The following is a 15,485-nucleotide window of genomic DNA, read 5'->3' on the forward strand; positions in this document are numbered from 1 at the left end:
TTTAGAAAAAAAAAAGTCTATTTTTTTTCTCTCACACTGTCTAGCATAATATCTGATAATATGGAGGTGCTCAAGGCATACATTTGAATAAATAAATGATTAAATCTAATGAACAATTATAAACTAACACTCACTTCTTCCGTATTTATTTGTGCCCACTGCAAATCTTTACTCCAGATAATTACATATTATAATGTCTTTTCATACCTCTACAAAACCATCTGTAGTGAGAAGTGAGAACTTTTAAAACTTGTTTTATTGTAAGCTACTCTGAAATTGGTTGTAGTCATAAGTTCTTTCCTATTACTCAGTGGATATCACTCAACTGATCTCAATTTAAATTGTTGCAGCTGAACAAGTAATAAATCTATGGCTCACACCATCCTTGGTTCAACAGACATTGACTCAACAATTCTGAGGAAAAGACTCTACCGTATTTGAGTTATGTGACTTCAATCAGTGATCTAATCTCCTTCAGTCTCAATTTCTTACCCTGTAGCGGGGATAGTGATAATTATGATCATTTCTGCACAGAGCTGTTTTCCCGAGTAAGTACACAAGTCCCAGGAACATGTGAGTCTAGCACGTATGTTATTTGGAAAAAGTTGTAATTCTCTCATTATATTGGAGAAGACACAGGGGATAAATAAGTACACAAGGGTAACTAAGATGAAGTTGCCCTGTTTTCCCAAGTGTTGGTCTAGTGTTGATAATAAGCAAATGCATATGTGATGGCCTCACTGATCTTTGGAAACAAAGTAGGGACACATAAATTGTAATGACCCATATAATTCTAGGTCTCACTCCAACTTATGAATGTAGAACCTTTTCAAAACTAAAGTTTTACCCAAGTATTTGCAGGTGTTCTGGGAAGAAGTTTCATGTATGCTCATATACAATCCTCTCATGTTCTTCTGCCCCTCTCTTCTGTGGTATTCTACTTCTGAAGGTCTGTGGGAAGGAGGTTTCAGATGCCCAGGCTAACCTTCCACTGCCCTTGGCTACCAATGTCCAGTACGTCGGGGCAAGTGTCTATGCCGCAGTCAGTGCTGTCCCTTACTGCTTCTCCAGGGCAGAACCCAGTGCTTGGCATGAAGCCGGTGCTTAAAAACATTTATGCAAAGAATGAATAAGAGGTACCAAAGGCTTTCCTGGAAATCTGAACATACTGGAGCCACATTGTGGTCAGTGCAGAAGGACGGAGGTTGGCTCTGTTCTCCCTTCACTGTCTCACTTTCAAAACTCTGGCTGGCTTTTGCTACTATGTCAGGGAGAGAGCCCCTTGTGAAAACAGCACCCTCAGCTTCTGCAGGCAAATCTTTTTTCAAAAAGGCTGAAGGCAAATATCCTATTCCTCTCAGTGGGCTTTAGGCCAATGTCTGAGAAAAGCATTGCTATTCTTTCCTTTCACCTTCCATTCTGGAACTGCTGCTTTCTCTCTCCCAACACCACTGAAATTATCCGTATGTAGAGAAAAAAGAGAGAATTTAGTCATATTGCTCTTACTAGTTTAGTAGATATGCCTAGACATATCTAATTTCCTAACTAAATCCAAATGTTCACTGTTTATTCAGATAGATATTTCAAAAGGGAAATCAAAATTTTAAATATATTTAGAAATGAACAGAAATAAGAAAACTTTATAAAATTATGGAATACAACAATAACTGTACTCAGAGTAAAATGTATAGTTTTATGTGCCTTTTTATATGCTTTAATAAAATTATTACAAATAAACTAAAATTCAACTCGAGAAACTAGGAAACAAACAAAATAAACCAAGCAAGAAAAGGAAAAGTGTTAATAAAGGTAAAAAATTAATATATTTAAAAGAATGATAAAAGTAAAATATATTTCTATTTAAAAAAACAGAAAAATAAAGAAGCACTCAGTAAGTCTGACATAGAAAATTTTAAAAAGCAAAAATATACAATATTAAGAATAAATATTGTGATATATAACTATAGATACAAGTGAGATTAAACAAAATTATAAGAGAATTTTATTTCTATAAATATGCAAATAAATTTGAAGTATATAAAATGGATGATTTTCTAGCAAAACATAAATTATTGAAATTGGCCCAATTACATAAAACATAAATATCAAGAGTATTATATTTAAAAAATACAGGGCTATAAAAGTAGTTTTAGAAAATCCACAAGGCTATTTTTAACTCTAAAGTGGAGATGCCTATTTTACTGTGACAGCACATAGTGGTCATCAGCAACACATTTAGCTATATGCATATTAATAAGCAAATTTAAACATAAAACACTTTTCTGTGGCTAAACACCATACATAAAGTTAAGGGACAATGACATGCTATGGAGAAAATGGAGCACATATAATAGACATAGGACTTTACCACATGTATTTTCTACAAATAAATTTTTTAGAAAGGCAAACAGCCAAATAGAAAACTGGATAGCATATATGAACCAGTAATTCAAAAAAGGAAAAAAAAAAAAATGAAATACACATGACATGAAAAGATCCTTAAACTCATAAAATTCAGGGAAATACATGCATATTTTGTCCATAAATTTACAAAAATTTAAAATGTTGATAATATCAGTGTTGACAGGGATCTGGGAAATGGTCATTATCAGATGGTATTAGTGAAAAGTATAGATTGGTAAGAATATTTTGGAGGAGACTTTGAAGCCTCGATTGAAATTTGAAACTTCATCCCCATTCTTAGGAATTTACCACAATGATATTTTGGGCTTAAAAATATATACTGGTAAGAGAGTCATTGCAGCATTATGGTAATGTTGAAAACAGTGGGAAACTTAAATGCAAATCAATTGACAAATGGCAATGGGCACATGTATATGCACTAAACTCAAAAGATATATATTATGTTTTGTCATGAAAAAAATCAAGGTGGTATATGACAAAATTCCCTTTAAAAGTATATATATATGTGTATGAAATTTTGTCTCTCCATATAACACACATAGGCTAATATATGCTTAAATCATCAAAGCTGCAAGTTCGTGTATCAGACTGCTAACAATAATTATTTCTGAAGGTTGTGATAGGAGAGATGGGTAGAGGGGGGCGGATTTTTCACTTTGGACTTTATATATTTCCAAAAAAAGTGATGGAATAGCACGTGTTTTTTAAAATACTTCTTTCTCGTGATTTTCTACAGTTTTCAAATTAGATGAAATATTTTCAAAACAAGTCATGGAGCTTAAGTGTTATAATAAAGAGATGAGACCCAAGCTGTGAGGGTCAGTTAGAGGAGATGCAATGAATACAGTCTGTTCAAGGGAGAAGTATGTCTTCAAGTAGAACTCTGGATATTGTGTTTCGTATGAGGCAATACAAGTCTTCTCCTTTAAATATTGTGCTGGTAGGGCTTAAGCTTCATTTGGAAGCTTCATCTCTTTTAAGGTTCATTTCCCTATTGTCCAGTTCACCTCTGTGTCATTCCCATGTATAAACTTGTTGCCTTTGTATGATGCATGAGGAGACCTTGTCTAAGTCTTTCACACTATGAGTTGTGACATATTCCTGGGTTGTAGAATCAGTGTAGTGGGTCTTGTCCAGCATGTCTTAGAAAATAAAACTAGGATGGAACAGAGAGTATCATATATAATAAGATGCCTTATTATTTCATGGAACCTTGGCTTTAGGTGTGTGTATGTGTGCTAGATTGAGATGTAAAATGTATTTCTCATTGTGAGTCAATGACAAAATGCTTGAAAGCCACTGGTCTAAACACAAGTCTAGAAATAACCAATAGTGTCATCTTGTGGATGCCTCTGCAGCTCCTGTGATCTGTCAGTTTCTTTGAGAGATGTCCAAGTCAGGACTTCATGCCAGCAAATAGCAAATTTCATTATTTAGATTTCTACCATTATAGCTAAGTGATTTCAGATATTGAAGGCTTTCTTTTTTTCCATCTTGTGATGACTACTTTAAAACTGCATAGATTTTTTGAAAGGATTTACACTTTGATGTTGTGCCTGTCAAAATAAGGTACATGACAGTGTGTTAGGTAGTCCTCAAAACCATGGAAAAAACAAATTTTAAGTAAAACAAGCATAGTCACATTATGAAAGACTACAAAAATCATATGGATTTGTAAGATAATATACAAGACTTCAAAGTTCTTTCTCTCCTGCAGTAATCACTGTGGGTGATCTGCCCTGAAATCCCAAGGGCACCCATTCAACTCTCCTGCCCTCAAGAACATTTCAGTGGAAAAGCCTGCTGTAAGCCATTGTGAGGCAGACCCATAATTAGCAAGTGACACCTCTGCAGAAATTCATCCACACTTAATTGAGAAAGGAAAGAGGTCGTGGAATAGCAGTTGTGAAGGTAATAACTTCTGGCTACACTGGGCAATTTTGTTTTCAAGGAACAGAGATTCTCAGATCATCTCAATTACTAGAGATTTATTATAGAGATAAACAGAATTAACAATAAAAATAATAACAACAGCAACAGGAATATCATGGGGAAACAAGAATAGCCTTGTACCTTAAAATGGAGCCTCACTGCCACTTAAACTGTCATTTTGGATCCAGGAAGCAAGTGATCAGGTATTTATTGTGGCCTCTACAGAAAAGGTGACAAAGTTCTGTGTCTCTGCTTCTCTGAGCTGCCAACCAACTACCTGATCTCAGGTTGTATTTTTTTGGTTTGTGCTTTGTTGTGTCTTCTTTACCAAATGTATCTCATAGCATCTACTGTTTCTGTCTCTGCTGCCTGCCTATTTCTAACAATGACTGACTTTCTGCCTGCTCAGTTCATATTCCCAGAGAGAGTTTCTGAGTGGTCTAGCTAATAAGGATACTTCCTGCCACCAGCTGAGCATGTACAGACTCTGGAGCCAGATAGCCTGTTTCAGAGCCCAGCTTTACTGAGTACTGGACATTTGACCTTGGGCAACTGATTTAAATTTCTGTTCCTCAGCTTCCTTACCTATATAATGGTGTCTATCCCCATAGAATGGTTGAAGAGTCGATGTGTAATAAGTACTTTTAGCTCTCATTAAGTACTGGTACTCAAGTAGAGCTTTTGCAGCAACTTTTCTCAGTTCATGAGATAACCTATAGGAATGGCCAGTCTGCTGGGGCCACAATATACAGACATGATTTCCTAACTTCATATGAATAAGTATCTACTGTACGCCAAGCCCAGCGATGGCACTTTCATGCTTGTAGGGAAACACAATGAAGAAAAGCGGGGTGAGGGGGGACATGGGTACTTGAGCTCTGGCAGTGATAGAATCTCATTGAGGGTATAGCACTTGAGCTGTGACCCAAGTGACAGAGGAACTTGCATCAGACAGTTCTCTCTGCCAGGTTTTGTTCATCTCACTGGTTGACCACCTTAGACAAGTCTAAGAACATCCTACTCTAGCTCTCTCTTGTGTGCCTAAGGCTGCTTCACAGAAACTCGCATTCTTTTCACTGATGTGGCCCAGGCCAACCACAGTGCACAACTCTTCTGTGCTTTACCGCCGAAGCAGCAAGCCAGACCACCCCTTGCTGCTTCATGATTCACCCAGAAGTCAGATGCCGGTGATAAGTACACTACACTCCCAAAGGCCTCCACAGTTGTCATTTTGCTTGTTTGTTTTGAATGTGTTACAGTAGAGGAAAGATTGATGGCTAGATTTTCACAAGCCCTGCCAATTAGTAGGGATTCACCTTTTTCTTTCCCATTAATAACTGCTGTTGATCACCACTATTTTAAACAGCACAGTGAGTGAGCCTCACTAGCAAGTTCATAAATACATCTGTCTCCAATCTCTAAAATTAAGAGCCACAAAACTGACTTGGCAAAGTAGAGGGGTCTGTTTCACTACTTGTTAATCCTTTCAGTCATAGATTGGTATGAATCAATTCTATATATTATTACCTATGAAGGTGAAGGAAATAAAAAGAGGGGAACAGAGAAGAGGACTAATATTGAGGGCCTTCTATGTAATTTTTTATGTGTATTATCAGCTCTAATTCTCAAAACTATTCAATGAAATGCATATTATTACCCCCACTTTTACAGAGGAAGATAGAGGTATTTATACATGGAGATATACAACTATAAGATGGTCAGATATGTTTTCCCCTCTATGGAGAAGTAAGGACAAGTCTTGCTAATCAGATAACTGATCACATTATAACTCCTTTCAAGGCAAACAAGAGTCTGTTCTTCGTAGTGTGGAGGGAGGGCACATTCCTTTGTATGCTTGTCTTTTCCCTTTCATCTTTTAATTTAATTTTTTAAACCAATCCTTCAACTTGGAAAGAAAAAAATTTCCCTTCCTGTTGAAATAAATAACAAATCTGGGGTTTTAGCTACCTGATGTTCTTTGAAATGTCAATTTCAAGGGAGAAAATTAGTGTTGGAGAGCCTGGGACTAAATTTCAACTGTGCCTTTCTAAATTGTGCATGCAAATGGACAATTAGACCTGCGATGGGTAATTGCATGCCTAAGTGAACCCTTCCACAAATAGTTCAGAAGCCGATTTTGAAGGTTGAATTTGTAGCAGTCCTTATAAATTTCCTCTCCTGCTGGAAAAACCTATGGAAGCTCAGCCTTAACTATAATAAGGGAACACCTCTCTATTCCAGACACTTCCCAGCAAAAAAAAAAAAAGTCATTTGAGGAGGTGAGAATAGAATCATTAGTATTAGTAAGCCATTTATCCATCCAGAAATAATACTGTTAGTATTTTATCATTATCTTTCTCAACTTATTAATATATTCCTAAAATAGTCATATATTTAATACTGTAATATACTTTTTCACATTTAATAATGTATTCCATAATGCCTATTCTTCCATAATCTTTTTATCACCTTCAGGTTTTTCCATTTTAACATATCACAATGTATGGAACTGGCATTCAAGTATTTAATGTTAGGTCATTTCTTAACTTGCAGTATTATAAAATACATTATTATAAAAATGCAGTGGTAAACATTAAGGCTCATTGTTTTTTACGTAATTCACTAATTATTTCTTCAAATCACTTCCCCCTCATGCAATTCTGAATAGTATCATTCTTTTTGACTCTTGTCATAATAGGTGGAAACTAACTCTTTTTTTCCTTATTGTTTTCATTCATATTTTAGGTTGTGGTCAACAGCTTGCAAAGGCCAGTCTTTCTTCCCCCCATCATTCAGCACTTCTCTGAATGATCTTCCTGTCCTTTAAAGAGCCCTTTTCCTCTTTTTTCCAGCAAGATCCATTAACTCCCTGTAAAATTACTATGACATGGAACCCAGTAGAAAATACTAATCTTCCTCATTCTCTGCCAAATAAAGCAGTGTGATATAACATACATTAAATAATTTATCTAATTATGTATGCTTTCTTTCATGTGTTCATATCTACTTAAATCACAAAACATGAATTAAATTTCCTTGGAGACTCAGGAAAAATCAAGAAGTAGTAGTCTTTGAATAAAGTATCTTCCTAACTTCGTACCTTCCTTTCTCCCTTCCTTCCTTCCTTCCTTCCTTCCTTCCATCCATATCCTTCATTATAGATATTCATATATCCTCTCAAGTAGGATGCATGCTTCAAAATACTCAGTGAAATAACTACACATGTTTAGTTTATAGCAGTTTTAATGTCAGTGATGAAAATTGTAATAGTAATTTAATTTCACAAAGAGCTGTGGTCACAGGCTAGATGATATGAGTGTCACAGGAAGGTCTCTTGATACACATGGGCTTAAAAAAATATGGATGCAAAGAGTTAATATCCCACATGTTTAGAAACAAGACTAATCTATCCACTTTTAAAGATATTTAACCTGGCTGAAACTCATTAGCACATGAAAAAATTAAAATTGAAAAAAATTTAAGACAACAGTCTTAACACTAAAAGTGACAGGTTAAACACAACTATTTTATGAGAATTCCAGGGAAAAAGAAATGGCCTATTATGATCATTTTGGTGGAAGCAGCAGGAATCAAAGCTCATCAACTCTGGAATTTTAAATGAAAATGATTGTTTCATGATACGATAGCCCTGTCCATATATATTAATGTTTTATAGACCACCAGAGGATTATGTGCTTTGAAAAGCTATATTGATAGTGAATTAATTTACCTCAATGATGGAAAATTAATGAGTATTGGCAAGATACTCCTTAACTTGAGTTATCCTATTACATAAAATACTATATAAATGTTTTGTCAGGTTGTTGGGTGGCTTATTTGTTTTGTTTTGATTTTTAACCTTTCAAGAGTTTTACATTTACCATAGGAATATCTCATTTAACTAATGGCATACAAATATATACCTTAAAAACTAACTGCTACTGATTTTGAACAAATATATTTGAAAATTGTACCTCTCAGATTGTTGTATAAAATTCATTTCATTCTTCAAGCCATTATTTATTCATTATTTTTTTATGTTTTACAATCACTTTTAATGAGCATTTTCTATGTAGAGGAGAAGTCTGTTACAAAGTATACCGTGTTCTTTAAATATAAGTAATAAGTATCCCATATCACTCTCTCTTTCTGAATTACCACTCTCCAGCTATACCAGAATTCTTTCAATTCTTTACTTGTGCCAAGTTCACTCACACTTCAGGAACTTTTACCCACCCTTCCTTCTGCCACCATTCTTTACTAGATTATTTTTTTAATTCATTATTTTTCCAGAAGACCCTGATGTCCTAGTCTAAGTTTGGTTTTCCACTTGTGAACTTCCATAAGTGCTGTATCTTCTGTACTATAGTATTTAGCATTCTATATTTCTCACTGCTCAACTGTGAGATTCCTGAAAACAAGGGTATTATCTCTCTTGTTTGTCCTTGCATCTTCAGTCTCAAGAAGTGTCTGGCAGAAAGAAAGGCATAAATAAATATTTAATGGAGAGTCAGATTGATGAATGGATGGATAGGTGAAACAGTGATATGAGAAAACAGGGCACATTTGGGAATTCTTAGGGGGCAGTGAAAAAAATGTAAGCACAGTCGATTCTCATCATTTGCAGTGTTTTTGTTTTGAGAAGTTGCCGCACACACTGAATTAGTGAATACAGAATAGTTGCTCCTAGGAGAAACATAAGAATAGGTTCCTATGAGCATCTGGTCACCACATTTTTGTCCACTGATCAATATGTAACTTTATATTATGTGTGTCTCTGTTTAAAGACACCTTATTAATAAGCATATGTTGTTGATTTATTAACATCAAGCTCATGGCTAACAACACTATAACTAATGCCTGAGTGAAACTTATCTACAACATGTATCTTCTCCGTAAGGCACATAACAGCCTTCTTGCACTTAGGAGCACTGAAGAACACTTCAGCACTATGCTTGGGAGCCATTTTAAACAGCAAAATCACCAAAAAAAAGCACAGCAATGCAAAAAATGTGGCACTAAATAGCCTGCAAAATAATCACTTTTTTCCAGTATGAGAGCTGAAACAGGAAAGTAAAGGATTGCCTTATTCCACCTTGGCTGGCAACATGTGCGTCAGGCAACCCGATTTTTTGTTGTCCTGCACATGTGCATGTCCCTGAATTCCTGTGAAAGTGCTGAGTATTGTTTCTGAAGTTACAAATTAATTTGCAAATGTGGAATATGCAAATAATGAAGCTTGACTGTATTTGGTGCTAGTGAAAAAAAATATGGCTTCTGTTATCCAAGAAGATAGGAAACAATCAAATGACTATAAAACAAAGCAAACATAAAGATGCACAAAGAAAGTGTTCAAGGAGTTTGGAGTAAGTGGGCATAACTGTAATCAGATGAGACTTCATAGTGAAAGTGGCCTTTAATCTATACATAGAAGGATAAGTAGAATTTTAAAAGAAGGATATAAAGTAAAGAAAAATCTGGATGAAAAGACCTGGCTTTGGGAAATGAATGAATGTTTGATAATGCTTAGAAAAGCCAGTTAAAAAAAAATGATTGTAATAGGCCATCAGGTGGATAGACTAAACCAATAATAGTGTAAAAAATGCTAAGATAGAGATAAAAGTAAAATAACAACAGAATAAGCTAATGAAATGGATCTAGGAATGGTATCCATGATTGTATCAGTTTTCTACTGCTGCACAACATATTACCACAGATTGAGCAATTTAAAAACAGCATACATTTATTATCCCACAGTTTCCATGGGTCAGGAGCCCAGGCAGAGATTGAGGCTGAGGCCTCTGGCCAGGATCTCACTAGGCTGCAAACAAGGTTTGGCTGGGTTGCGTTCCTCTCTGGAGCTCAGAGTTCCCTTCCGAGATCATGTGGCTGTTGGCAACTTTAGCTGCTTGAGTTTGTAGGACTGAGGACCCCATTTTCTTGCTTGCTGTCAGCCTGGGGCTGCTCTCAGTCCCAACATCCGGGCCACACACCTCAAGGGAAGCTCACTTCTTCAAGTCAAACAGGAAGATCTCTCTTGTTTTAAATTTCTCCCTTCATACAAGGCCTAAATTCGCTATTACACAGTTCACCTGATTAGGTCAGGCCCACCCAGGATAATCTCCTTTTGATTAACTCAAACGACTGTAATTACATCTGCAAAATCCCTTCACTTTTGCCATATAATGTAACCTAATCACAAAAGAGACATCCCATCATAACCACAAGTCCCATCCACACTCAGGGGAAGAGAATTTTATAGGGTACAGGACTCTTGGGGGCAAACTTATAATGCTGCCAAGCATAAGGATACGTTGAGTTCATGCATGTATGATCCCGCCTCCATTTTTTTTATTACTATTACTAGTCAATCACAACTTGCCCAGATCTAGCAGTTCCATTTTTGAACTTACTAAAACAGGGGAATCCCAAAGAAGAACCTTTGTGTCCCTGAGTTCAAACTTGGTTGAAGCTCAGTTTGGGATCTCAGTTAGGACCGAACTGATCTGCGTAAGAAAGAGAAGGCCCTAAGGAGAGGTCCAAGGGCAGGGAGAGGAAGAAAACATTTCTGCAGTGCTGTGAGCAGGGGCAAGATCGAGAGGTATGCCCAGAGACAGAGAGAAAGAGAACACGTGAGACAGCCTTGGAGGATGAGAAGCTTTGGAAGAGTTGGCATGTTGGGAGGAGATTTTCAAAGCTGCTTGGATTTTGTGTTTCAAAAAGTAGCTACTCCTGCTTCTCTGCCTCCCAGTGTCTTCAGTAAAATTTTGCTCTATTTGTCCTTGTTTTAGAATTGGACTAATGTCCAGGGTTTATTTGTTGTTATTTTGCTTTGATTTTTGAGAAAATGTCTAAAATTTGCTAAAAGTTTAACACTGTAAAAGATATATTATGACAGGCTAAGAGGCTGTACACTATGTATAAAATAGATAACTAATAAGAACCTGCTGTATAGCACAGGAAACTCTACTTCATTTCGCTGTACAGTAGAAACTAACACAACATTGTAAAACAACCATACCCCAGTGAAAAAAAAAAAAAGAGGTTGTTGGATACCCTGTGCTCTCTCTCTCTCTCTCTCTCTCACTTTCTCTCATCTTCCTCTTCTTGCTGCCTAGGAACCGCTCCTTCAGGCTTTCTTTCTCTTTTTTATGTATATCTAAATCTGATTAGGATAGTTCTTCCAGCTAAGATCTTCCAATGGTTTCTTACAGCACATAGAATGAAATCCAAACTCTTGCCTGGGATTAGAAACACCTGGATTCTGAAGAGTGGTATTTGGCTACCAATTTGACATTATCTGGTACTATCCTCCCTTCTCTGTTCACTCTGCTTGACCTCTCCCTGTTTCTTGAACATGCCAAACTTATTCCTGCTCTATCAGCTGCATACTAGTTTCTTCTGCATGGCTAACTTCATCATGTAGTTCAGATCACAGATTAAATATGATCTCCCCAGAGAGGCCTTTCTTAAAATCCCTATCTAACAGAGCCAACTTTCTATTAAAGCATTCTATTTTAATCATCTAACTAGAACTTATCATCATCTGATATTGTCTTATTTATTTGTTTATTATCTGTCTTCTGTCCTCTCACTCCTGCCCTGGGACAGGCCATGAGTTCTGCAAGGTCAGGCAATGTCTCCACTGATATCCAGTCTATCGCCAGTAATTAGAATATGCCTGACACATAGCAGATGCTTTAAAATTACTTGTTAATAAATGAATTCATAACAGATTACAATGTATTGGGGGTTATCTGTCAACATTTAACATAGTGCATTTGGGAAATAATTAGAGAAAGTTGAGTCCAATTGACAGTTGGTAAAGAGAAAATAGCACTGGGCTGATCTTTGAGATATGGGGCTTTTAATCTGCCACTAACTTGCTGTTTGATCTTGGACAAGGGCAAGGGAGGCCTTTCAGAATTTGGAGTAAAAAAGACAAGAATACTTATGGAAATTTCTATATACCAAATCTGTTATATATTAGTATCACACTTTTATGGATGAGGAAACCGAGGCTTTGTGAGATGAAATAATCTACGATCAGTATGTGGTAGAGCTAGGATTTGAAATCACCTGTGTTTGGAGTAAAGTTCTCTTCCAGCTCTGATATTTGGGAATCTTGAAACTCCATTACTTTCTACTTCCTCTATAGGACGACTTCCTCCTAATCAGGCATCTATCATTTCTTTTTTATCCTGAACAGCTTTTCTAATTTGTAGAATGGAGGAAATAAAAATGCACACTGAGTGGAGACTGAATACAAGGGCTTTGGGGCTGCATGCTCATTTTAACTAGTTTTTGTGTTTTTTTTAAGAACTAAAAAAAGAGTAACAAGAAGAGGTAATATCTACAGAATTGTCTTTTCCATTATCTCTAAGGATTTATACTCTTAAAAATCACCTAGTTTGTCTTCATCTAAGCATTTTATTTTTTCAATCTCCAACTGTTTTGTGTGTTAAATGCTTTCTAAATGATTTGTAAGGTTGATATTTAAACAACTCTTACACTGCCTAATCACATAGTTCAATCTTTTGAAATGTCACCTTTTTTTCTACTGCCAATATCTTTATTTAGATGTCAGATTGTGCTAGCATTGCCAATGTTAATTCCGTAGCAAGCAGTGATTATGTCACATATACCTGTTTTATTCTTCTGCAGTCCAATTCAGTTAAAAATTGCTTCTCACTTGCTTTTTTTTTTTTCTTTTTTTTTTGGTTGTTGTTCTTTTAAGTTCAGGCATGAGTTTGATTTGCTTGAAATTTCAAAAAGTAAAGATGTTTCCTAGATATATAAGAGTCACTGTGACATAAACAAACACTGTTTTGGGCTAGGGATGAGTAATTGCTTAGTGATGCCCTGCTTGACTGAGAATTTTGTTCTTTTAAAGGAAGTGGTATTATCTGAGAGACAGATCCTTATCACTTCAAGGAACTTTTGAAGAATGTGTGTACCTTCTCTGATATCTTAATGACTTAATGCCACAAATTACCTGCCTAGTAATGATAACAATAATAACACAGTAGCCAAAGCTAGTTTTATGAGTACTGTTATTATCCTCAGTTTACGGATGAGGAAATGAAATTCCGAGAGGTACAGAAACCTCAGCCAATGAGTTGACTCAGGGCTCTAGCAACAAAATTTGGGCTTTTTGACTAAAAGAATCTGAATTTTGAACCACTATGTTTTACATACCCAGGACTTAGTAGTACTTTCTTGTCTGGCCCTGGTCTAGTGTGCCCAATATTTTTTTTTTCTTTCATTCAAGAAACATTGACTAGGCATCTAGAGCAAAGCAATAGAGTTAGAACAATAAATAAAGCTATCTATTTTTAAGCTGCTCAAAGGTTAGCAGAGATGGTAGTGAAAAACAAACATGTAAACAAATGGGTAGACTAGAAAGCTGCAATTACAGTTGGGCAGTTTCAGAGATTATTTCCAGAGTCTGCCCAGGTTTTAGTCTATGAATTGAATTAATATGTGCTGACAAGGGGAAGAAGGAGAACAGTTACTGAGTGCATACTCTGTGCTGAGAATTGTGCTAAGAACTTATATTAATTAAGGTAATGCAGGCTTAATAAAAAGGATGTCTGTTTCTTGCTCAGGGAAGGGGGTGTTCTTAGTTGGGCAGTTCTCCTCCAAGCAGTATCTGGGGACCTGGACTCCTAGCACCTTGGGTCTCTGTCATCTTCAATTTGTGATTCCCAAGATTTCCCTGGAAGCCTCTGTTTCAGCCAGCAAAAAATGGGAAAAGAGCAGGAGGATTATATACGAGACACTATTATGGACCAGGCTTGAGAGGAACCTTGCATTTCATTGGCCAGAACTTATTTACATGGAAATACCTAATTGCAAGGGAAGCTGGGAAATGTAGTCCAGCAATGCGCCCAGGTAAGACTATGAACAAACAAACAAACAAACAAATTGGACGTATGGATGCGATGAAGCTACCTATTTAATGTCAATAAAATTACCCTCTCTAGAAGAAGGTCCAAAAAAGTAATAGTTGTTACTTTTGTAATAACCAATCTTCTATTAGGGCTGTCTTCACAGAGCATTCAGAACAAGAAAGGAAAATACCCTTAGAAAATATTTTTAAGATGATAATCAGCTTGCCTCCAAAAGCCTTTCAGCTAAAAAACTACGTGTGTGTGTGTGTGTGTGTACATGTGTCACAAAGATAGTAATTAATAAATTCTGATTGAAATCCAGATCATTCTGTGTAAAGTTTATGTCCTTTCTATCATACCAAGCAGATTCTATGAAAAACCTTAAAGAAAATAAATTAATTTACAGCAGAAACAATATCAGAATGCTTTGGTATCTGGGTATTTAACCCCTGTTTGACCTTAACTACTTAAGCAAACTCTTACATCTTGCATTAGACCCTCAAACAACATATATACAAAAACGCCCATTTATTAAAAGTATAATAGCACAAGGACTTACGGTGTAACTGTCCTTAAGGACTCAACTTAGAATGAGAACCTTAAATTTTCTGTAAATAGATTCAAGGAAACTTCAGATCATCATTATCCTCTCTATCTCCCTGTACCTCCATAGTCATGTTTGCTAAGTCTCCTTATTTGAAACATGGAAAAATTAAAGAAAACCTAATGCTATATATTAAAGGAAAGAGAATATAAACTTGAATATTAAAAGGTATCTTGAATCTCCATAAGCTTTTTTATTTAGATATTCAAAGACTTATAGACCACAGAAGGCAGAATTGGAACTGATAATTGTTACCAATTCTGAATAACATCTTTCAAAATAAAGCATATATAGAATAGAGCATTTATTAGAAATCCGTGATACAGCCACAAAACTCATAAAGAGTTAATCATGGGCTGTTAAATTTTTTTATTTGATTTGCTATTTGGTAACAGAATATATAGTATATAGTATTATATTTGACTCTACCCACTGTACATTTGCCAGTTGAGTAAACACTCCTCGGGGCTGAGAGGTAAATTAATAGGCACAGCTCTCTGTATTTCCTTGGTTGACCAGGTCCTTCTTTGATGCAACCACTATTCTGAGACAGAATTGTCCCCTACCTTTATTGCTGAGTTTTCTAAGATCCAGGATAATGAGGGGTTAGTACAGGAATAAATAGCTCCTGT

Source organism: Eubalaena glacialis, chromosome 10 (genome assembly GCF_028564815.1).
Source record: "Eubalaena glacialis isolate mEubGla1 chromosome 10, mEubGla1.1.hap2.+ XY, whole genome shotgun sequence".
NCBI classification, from domain to species: Eukaryota; Metazoa; Chordata; class Mammalia; order Artiodactyla; family Balaenidae; genus Eubalaena; species Eubalaena glacialis.